A 9,462-nucleotide genomic window follows, 5' to 3' on the forward strand; every position below is an offset into this window, starting at 1 on the left:
TGTTTATGTTGAATTGCCGTAAAGCAGTTCGTGTTTCTTGCTCGTTCTTGCTTCTCACGAGACTTCCAATTTCTATCTTGCCGGGACGGTAGACCTCAAGTTGCAAGGTTGGTTTTCCGCCTGGGAACGCTGGGGGGTGCGGGGAAAGTCACCAATTTCACCAGAACAGGTTGTTTAACCATCCAAATGATTTCTAGACAGTTTTATTAAGTTTAAAAAAAAGTTGCCAAGTTCTCATATCTTCAGTGAATCCACGTGCGCCTGTATAAAAGGACAAACAACCTCACCATCCGTGAAGTGAACAGTGTGGATTGGGTGAGTGTAGTCTGGCACTTCTGGCTTCTTGGTGTTACTGACTGCAGGATAAAGAAAGTGTTGCAGTTGTCAGTGATGCTGGGGTGTCAGTAGTCAGCCTAGGCTTAAGGGGTCGGCTGTGGGTCCCTCTCAGCTGTGCGGCGCCTTTTTCCACCTTCACGGTCAGATGCTCCTTTGAGGTAACGCATGACATTAACCTGGAGCGCCTCATCAGTGGCATCCTGGGTTGCCGGGTTCTTCCGGATGGCCCCTGTAGAAAATACAGATCTGTCATTTCATTTGAATGGGCCATACACCTACTTAAATATAAAAAAATATCTAACTTACTTTGAACAATGGTCTTCAGGAACAGGTCTCTAAAACACACTTTATCCCCTACACCAGTCCAGGTTGTGTTAATGGAAAGGTGATTAGAGAAGATACTCTGAAGCATTCGCCACACTGTTGTCTTTAGGTCCCTCCCACATTTGATAGCCAAAAACCGAAGCTGAAAATCCAAAAAAAGTGTTACAAATTACATTTCTCTAAAGCTTCTCATACATAAATATAAAATGTGACAGGCTGTGGATTCAGACTGAAAAATATGCAGTGTACAATCTTAATTTGACTTTTTAGATTACCCTACGGTGTTATAAACGAAAGCAGCACACTTACAAATCGGTCCTGGAGCTCTTTATCCTGCCTCAAACTGTGGTCAAGCAACATCAAATCTTCCTGGGTGTGTAGAGGGAGTAACAGATCCCCTGGCAGGGACAACTCTCCAACAGACACATTAGCACTGAAATGTTGCAGCATAGTGTCCATTTTGTTGTCCATGCTACGCACAACATCGCCAAACTCTCCAAGACGTCGCAGCATTAGGGTCTGATCTGCACCTACAGGGGTTCCCAGAATAAAAGAATAAAGTAGTCAGTCCTGGTCCCTCAACTACTAAACTATGACACTTATATCTAGGTCTTCTACACGTACAGGTAGCCCCAGTGGGAATTAAACGAACAACCACAGGTGTTGTTTGCAAGTTGTACCTGATTGCCCAGTGCGAGCAAACGTCTTCAACATAGTCCCAACTTGCTTCACCTGCTCTTGAAGTGAGCCGCTTTCATCTGAAGCTACGAAATGAAAGGCATATGGTAATTTTGAACCTACATCACACACAAAAAAGTACATTTAAGAAAGAGTGCATGTTCTCACCTGCTCGTGCATTGCTTTCCCTCAAGGTTTGGTTCTCCTCCCTCAGAGCTTGGTTCTCCTCCCTCAGAGCTTGGTTCTCATTCTGGAGTCTCTGGAAATCTACATAAAATAATAATAATAATAAAACTACAACTAAAGGCACTATTTTCAATATTGTTAAAACACTGGACATTAAGACATAGGCCTAGAATATACCTTCATAGCTGAAAACTTCATGCTGTACACGAGATGCCAGGGGAGTCCAAGGGCCAATAACGGAGCGCTGACTTTCTCCTATTGATAATCATTGACGTAAAAATATGTTTGAAGTTATTGCATACATTTAATGAATCGGACTTAAATGTAACACTTAGTTTAGCGTAACGTTTTACATACCTCCAGTGTTTTCACCAATGTGCTGGCAGGTTAAATTTGCTGCTGGGGGTGTAAAGCTTAGTACTTGACGAGCTGGGGGAACAAACATAACAGCTTTAATTTCACTGCAGAGATGGCATATTCAGTAAAGAAAACAATAATTGAACTCTGCAAAGCTAATGGAATGTACAACACACCTCGACAGCTTTCATCCAGAAACTGCTGCGGCGAGTAACCCGTCAAGTGTCCTAATGAAAAACAGATTATCAATAAAAGGATTCCTCGTCTTAAATAGAAGCAATAGTTTCCAAGACAAAAAAACGTCACAAATAACATCACTTACTTGTACTCAAACTCTTGGCTCTGTGAAGTGGAGTCTGGATTACCGGGGAGAAACCTGGTTCTGAGAAAGAGGAAACTGAAATTTGAAAATCTTACAAAGGGTATAGTTTAGTGGCAGGATCACAAATTAAGCATCACAGCAATACATTTTACATACCAGCTCTGAAGTCTACAGATGGCTCAACATTTTCCTGGTTTTCAGGAATCGATGTAACTTCTGGAGCATCTGGCAGCACTGAAACCTCGTTACCGGGAACAATGTTTTCAAAGCTCAAAAGAGGTTGTCGAAACGACAGCACTGCTGGTGCATCTGGAAGTCTAGACTCCTCTTCATCAGAAGAGGCCTGGGGTCTGTACTTGGAATTTGAGATTCTCTTTCGCTTTCCCTTCTTGTCATCGTCCGTCGTTTCAACGCTGGAACCTGTTTGGAAGCGCACCAAATATCTCGTCGCCTCTTGCCAAGATTCTAGATCAGGGAATAATGAATGAAAGAGTCAGCTATGTACCATAAACAGACAAAGAAATTACACTGATGAAATTCAGGAAAATCAAATGCACAAGTCAGACCCATTTACCTGCTCCCTTCATGAACTTAAAATGATGCTTCTCCCAGGTGCTGTGTGGAGGCGTGCAGTGGATGGCTAAACTGTTGCCGTTTTTCCTTTTGCGGAGGTTAAATGGGGGCCAATAGCACATGCCCTCGCTGAGCCACACTTGTGGAACAACTGCAAACGGCAGATCCTCCTCGTCGATGAACTGAACAATGGCAAACAGCATCTGAAATAGAAGAAAAATTTGTATTTGTAAAATTTACAGGCAAAATGAATAGTGCTGCCACTAACGACTAATTTTGACACATTTTTCAATTAGTGGTAGAATAAAAAAATAAAACAAATAAAATGTTTGTCATTTTGTTGTGTCCATTTTATTTTGAATTCAACTGAAGGGCCAAAACAAAATGTCCCGTTCAAAAACATTATGTATTAACAATCTAAGCATAAGTATCACATTTCCATTAAGCTATACTATATTAGTCCCAATCTAATCCTCTATTAACAACCATGTATTCATTTATTTAAATTACATCTTTTTTCTGCCTTAAATTAATACATTATTAGCTAACTGTACATTTCTGAAATGCATAACTGATAACATCACTCTGAATTGTAAAGTAGATTCATGCTGCAGAAAGGTGCCGCGGTTCACGAGAAAGTGAAAGTATCACAGACTCGCGTGTGCACTTGTTCAGGAAGTAAAGTGACCTGCGCATGCATACATTTTAGCGGATTATGGTGTATTTAGATAAATAAAATACATGTATCCAAGGTAAATCACCAACACTCATCCCTTACAAGCGAGAGTGAGCCTGGAGTGTATTCGCGCATAGCACGTGGAATTAGGGCAACAAACTTGGAAATCCAGTGTCTCCTCAGAGTCCGTTTGCAAGCAGCAGAAAGCCACTTCGTGCGACGCACGCACTAATCAATAACATTAAAATTCTCACCCCTTTAAAAAAAGCTGTCATTTTTACAAGTGGATCAACGGAAAACCAGCCTTTCCATCCGGGCAAGGAAGAAGATAATATTTCTTCTGCACATTTGCTGTATGCGTAAAGCGGAGTGTATCTGATAGGCCAGATAAATGAAAAATGCCTAGCTTGGAAGATTCCACAGGGTAAGTAAAGAAATCGGTCACGTTCCGGAACCTCTTGTAGATGACCAAAGTGTTGTCCATTTCATCAACGACGACATTCTGTATAACTACTATGTCCTTATTTTCCAACAGGACACAGTTGTCTCCCTCCGAACATTTCACAACAAAGTCTTGAAAGTAACACTCCTCATACTGCTTTTTCACAGAAAGACCATTGAGGAGTGGTCCATGATTGTGCTCCCTCAAGGACCTTGTTTTGGAGATGTTTGTTCTTCTGTGCTGACTTCTCTCTGACAATCGGCGAACAACCTGCTCCAGTGGTTGTGTAGGCTTGCGCAACAGTTTCTTCAGACGCCCAAGGAAGTTTTCAAATGGAAAGCATGAGATGTTATCAAGGACACCATACTTTTTGGCATCTTGGCTGAGGTGCACCAATCCATGCATGTTGTATGTCACATGTTCTTTTCCATAAAGCTTGCTGCAGTGATCAACAAAGAGAACCAATAGTCCGTGTGCATAGTCTGCAAGGTCAGCACACAGGGACACATTCAGTAGGATGGTGATGCCAACTGAAAGCAGCATGAAGTTGTTGTACACTTGAGTTGGTACAAGGCCTTTTAAGCTGACTGGTCCAGTGTACAAGAGGAACTGCCTGAATTCTGTAGCTTTCCAACGCTCAACATCTTCCATGGATCGTTGCTTCCTGTTGAACTCGCACGGAACATGAGGTGTGAAGGTCAGGAGTACTCTGGAGAGCTCTTTTACCATGCTGGGCGAAAATCTTGTCAGCCGCCGTCCCTTTAGCCAAAGATGCAACAACTTTCTTGTCACTCCAAGGCATACCAGATGCATATAATCCAGTGGGAATTGGGTGACCAAACCAACAGATAACAATGCCAATGGGGTTTCTCCACACTGATGACTGTCATCAGAAAGTTCGTCATGGACTGCATTGTCTAATCTTAGAATAGCATCTGTTAGAGGAAAGGTCATCCTGTTCTCGTAGTGGACCCCCTTTTGAACACACTTGTCACACCCATAATATCCACTGTGACCTTTCACATTTCGAACAAGTGCACGAGCAGGGGCGTCACAGATGAATGTTGATATTTTGAAAGGAAGTGCTCTCCTTTCAAACAGAACTCCTTCCGTTTCAAGTCGCTGTGCCTCTTCTACAAAAGGATTCAAAAAGTGAAGGCTGCTTGGCTTCTTCTTCCCATAATAGAGACCAATGACAAATGGAAGTTTGTTTTGTTGGACATTACCCACGTATTGCTCAATTAAACCAAGAACTGGCCAGAACTGGGCATTTGAGCTTTTGAAAAGTGGAAGTCCATCAACATTAACTTGCATTGAAACTGACGTCAACTTCTGCAATTCAGGAGACACTAAAAACTGTGATAGTATTCCACTTTCAATTCCAGAGTGATGGTATACACCACCTGAGAGTTCTGTTGTTTTAACACAAGTCACTGTTTTCAGAAGGGTTCTTGGGTCTTTAGGAAGAGTTGGATGATCCTTGGACAAAATGGTTAAAAGCTTACCAAGTGCCACATGGGGGATCATGTTGTCAATAGCCCAGCCTGCCAATTGTGTCCTTAGGCAATCCTCTTCCTCTTCACTATCTTCTGTGCTTGAGGAAAAAATGTCACCAGGTTCATATACCTCATCAACAGTTAATTCCTGTGCTTCAGGGATTACAGTTTGTCCATGGCTTGTTGTAGCCATTCCATGTTGATGTTCATTAACAGGAGGATTTACTTGGTCAAAGTCAGGAATAACAGCAAGTAGAGCATCGTTTGCAGCTGCAATTTCCTGTTTGTCCCTCTCAACTCCTTTCAATATTCGTCTCCTTTTGGCCCAGTAACTAGACATTGTGACTAACAATGCATTTACCTTTAAAGCCAAAACGATTGTCCAACAGTAGGTCTCTTGTGTGAAGTTAATCAGTAATGCTCCGGTCAAGGTAACTGCAAGAAAATGTGAACAAAACCACATTGTTAACATTAGGAATATACAGTAGCTATGCTGTAGGGGAAAAAGATGATCAGCCAAATGTGGAACAGTGAAATTGTATAAAAAAATTATAATAATAAAAAAAAAAATACTAATTCAGTGTAGTGATTCAAGTGAACACAGCACTGTTCTCAAACATAAAAAGTACAGCAGTTCAGATAAATATAACTCATCATAATCCTAAAGTACAGCAGCACAGCACGTGCTAGCTAACACTTGCTAGCCACTGTAGCTACACTGTGAACTGAACTAGCAACATACTTTGATCTGACAAACAAAATAATTTAAACAACCTATATACATCATTCTGCTTTGTTAAAAAACACCAAAAGTTATACTTAGTCTTTTCAAATGTAAAGCTTTGGCTACCTACAGTAGCTAGTTACATTTCTACATGTACGTAACTAACAACTTTGCTTAACCTCAGTGTGTACTGTAACAAAGGCAAAACAGCATGTGTTAGCTAACACTTGCTAGCCACTCTAGCTACTGGACTAGCAGCTATTTGTTCAGACAAACAAAATCATTTAAACAACCTATATACAACGTTATTGTGTAAGAAAACACCAGAAGTTAAACTTAGTCTTTCTAGATGTAAAGCTTTGGCTACCTACTGAAGCTAGATACATTTCAACATGTAGAACATGCTTGAACTCAGTGTGTAAAAAAGGTGAAACAGCATGTGTTAGCTAACACTGAACTAGACTAGCAGCGTGCGTGTCGGAACAAACAAATGAAAACAACCTAATGAAAACAACCTAATGGTATATACACCATTCTGTTTAGTTAGAAAACAACACAAGTTATACTGATCTGTCTTTCTTGTCGTAGATTTCGCTACCTACTGCTGGATCCACATTACCACATGGGGGGCGGCATAATTGTCCATACAAGTAACTGTTAGCAGCTAGTTCAGGAACTGGTTACGTAGTTAATTCGACTGACCAAAACTAACTTAAAACACATACGTACTCACACTCGTATAAACATTCGTATCTTAGAAGAAAAGAAAAACTCAACGGCTGGAAGAAACTAAGTAACGTTAGCTATTACTAGTGATGTGACATATGAACCGAGGCGTCGGAGCGTGTGTCGAGAAAAAATGGGCGTGCCAGATGAAGCCGCGATTCGAGGCTTGTATTGTTTAAGTGAAAATCACGTGACTGATGACAAACGAGGCCTCGGTTTGTGTGGATACGTCATCGGTTCGGTCTGAGTGTCGCTTCCGGATAAAAGGGGTTCGAAACTCGCGCCTCTTTGTGGGTGTTGTCAGGAGTTGTAGAATCAGTTGTAGTAGAATCAGAGAGTCAGAGTTAGAGAGTTAGAGAGTTGTGTCATCGTCTTTATTGTGTCATATATGTGTTAGGGTTATATATTATTACATTATATCAGGTTAGATTAGTTATAGTATATTGTTATTGTTAATTATAGTATATTATAGTATAGTATATATTAGTATAGTATAGTATATATTAATTACATAAGATTATTTGGATTGCTTTGGATTTTTGGACCTGGACTGGACTGCTTTTTGATTTGGATTGCCCTTTTGGATTTGTTTGCTTTTTTTCACCTTTTTCCTTGTAATGGAGCCAGCAAGAAAGAGGAAAACCTCCCCAGTCTGGGAGTTTTTTGAAATGGTTGGTCAGAATAAGGTAAATGTATTATTATTATAAAACAAAATTCTGTCTTGATATTAAAATTATCCTCACTATATAACTGTATTATATTTCATGTCTATTAATTTATGTTTCAAGGTGAAATGCTTGCTGTGCCTGAAGGAGCTGACATACAGCAATAACACCTCCTCCATGCTCAGGCATTATCGAGCACTGCATGAGCATGCACAAACTACTACCAATCCACAAAGTAGTCAAAGTAATTGATAATACTATATATATATATAGTTTTTTTAACCAACATTTAAAAAATATTTCAGCCTCCTACAATACACATGCATTGTATTTTATTATAGATTCCAAAAAAGAAATGGTGAATGAGGCCCTGGTGAACATGGTCATCAAGGACTCCCAACCTTTTTCCATGGTGGATGATGATGGGTTTAGGGAGCTCCTGCATGTGTTGGATCCCACTTATGTTATCCCAACGCGAAAGGTATGTGATTAATAAAGTGGTTCATCATTATTTAACAAGTTACAAGTATTTATTTTCTGCATTTATTTTTATTCACAGGCTTTGAAGATCATGGTTGAGCATAAATATAAGGAGGCTAAGGAGAAGGCCAGAGAGCAGCTGCAGAAAGTTGCGGCTATAAGCCTTACCTCGGACATGTGGACATCCCTAAACATGGATGCCTACCTAGCAGTTACTTGCCATTTCATAGATGACAATGACAAGCTCTGCACTATTTTACTTGGTGTAGAGCATTTTCCTAAGAGCCATACTGCAGAGAACTTGGCTGCTGGACATAACAAGCTCATGGAGGAGTGGGGTATAATGGATAAAGTAAAGTGCCTGGTAACTGATGCTGCAGCCAACATGATAGCATGTGTAAGGTCACTGAATGTTAGGCATGCAATATGCATTGCACATGCTCTAAACCTTATTGTGAGAAAATCTTTTGATGACATCAGCACCTTCAACGACATTCGATCTAAATGTAGGAAACTTGTGACCTATTTCCGAACCAGCACTACAGCAAAGGAGAGACTGGCCCAAGTACAGGAGCAGATGGGGAGACCAGTGCTGAAAATGATAATTGAAGTGGACACTCGCTGGAACAGCACTTTTAACATGCTGGAACGTCTGTATGAGCTGAGAGAGCCAGTGGGGGCAGCCCTGGCCTCTCTAAAGACTGACATCACCCCTCCTACAGCCCTGGAGTATGAGGCAGTTCGGGATGCTTTAGATGTGCTTGGCCCTTTCCGGCAGGCTACAGTAGAGCTTTCGGCAGAGAAAAGGGTGTCTGCTTCCAAAGTGATACCAATGATGAAGATGCTTAATCACGCTGTAACGAGCAAGCTAGAAGGCCTCAATTCTAATCTAACAAAGCAGCTGGGTGACAGCCTTGTACGGAGGGTCAGGGAACATGCAGTAAATTTGGAATCAATAAGTGTGATGACCATGCCCACGTTATTGGATCCCAGATTCAAAAAGCTGGGATTCTTAAGTCAAGGGAAACTGCAAGAAGCGGTATCAAGATTAAAGTCTGAATGTGCTTCTGTAATCAGAAGTTCTGGTCTCCAATCTGCTTCCACCGACACACCCCCAGCTCAGCTGCCAGCCTCTTCAGAAGCAGGTCAATCTACAAACAACAGTAAGTAGTATATGTCTTTGTTGTGAGAATGTTCACATTAGTGTTTAGTACTGTGAACCATTGTTAATGGATTTTTTATTTCTTTGTACCTTTATTATTAGGTGACCTTTGGCATCTACTGGATAGCACAGTTCATCACAGCAGAAGGAGCTCAAGTGCAACAGCAGATGCTACTGTAGAAGTGGACCGCTATTTAACAGAAGTGAATCTCACAAGATCTGAGGATCCACTACTATATTGGGCTCAACACAAGCTGATGTATCCTCATTTATATCAGCTGGCACTGGTGTTTTTATGTTCCCCTGCATCCTCTG

Source organism: Squalius cephalus (genome assembly GCF_949319135.1).
Source record: "Squalius cephalus genome assembly, chromosome: 13".
Taxonomy (NCBI): Eukaryota; Metazoa; Chordata; class Actinopteri; order Cypriniformes; family Leuciscidae; genus Squalius; species Squalius cephalus.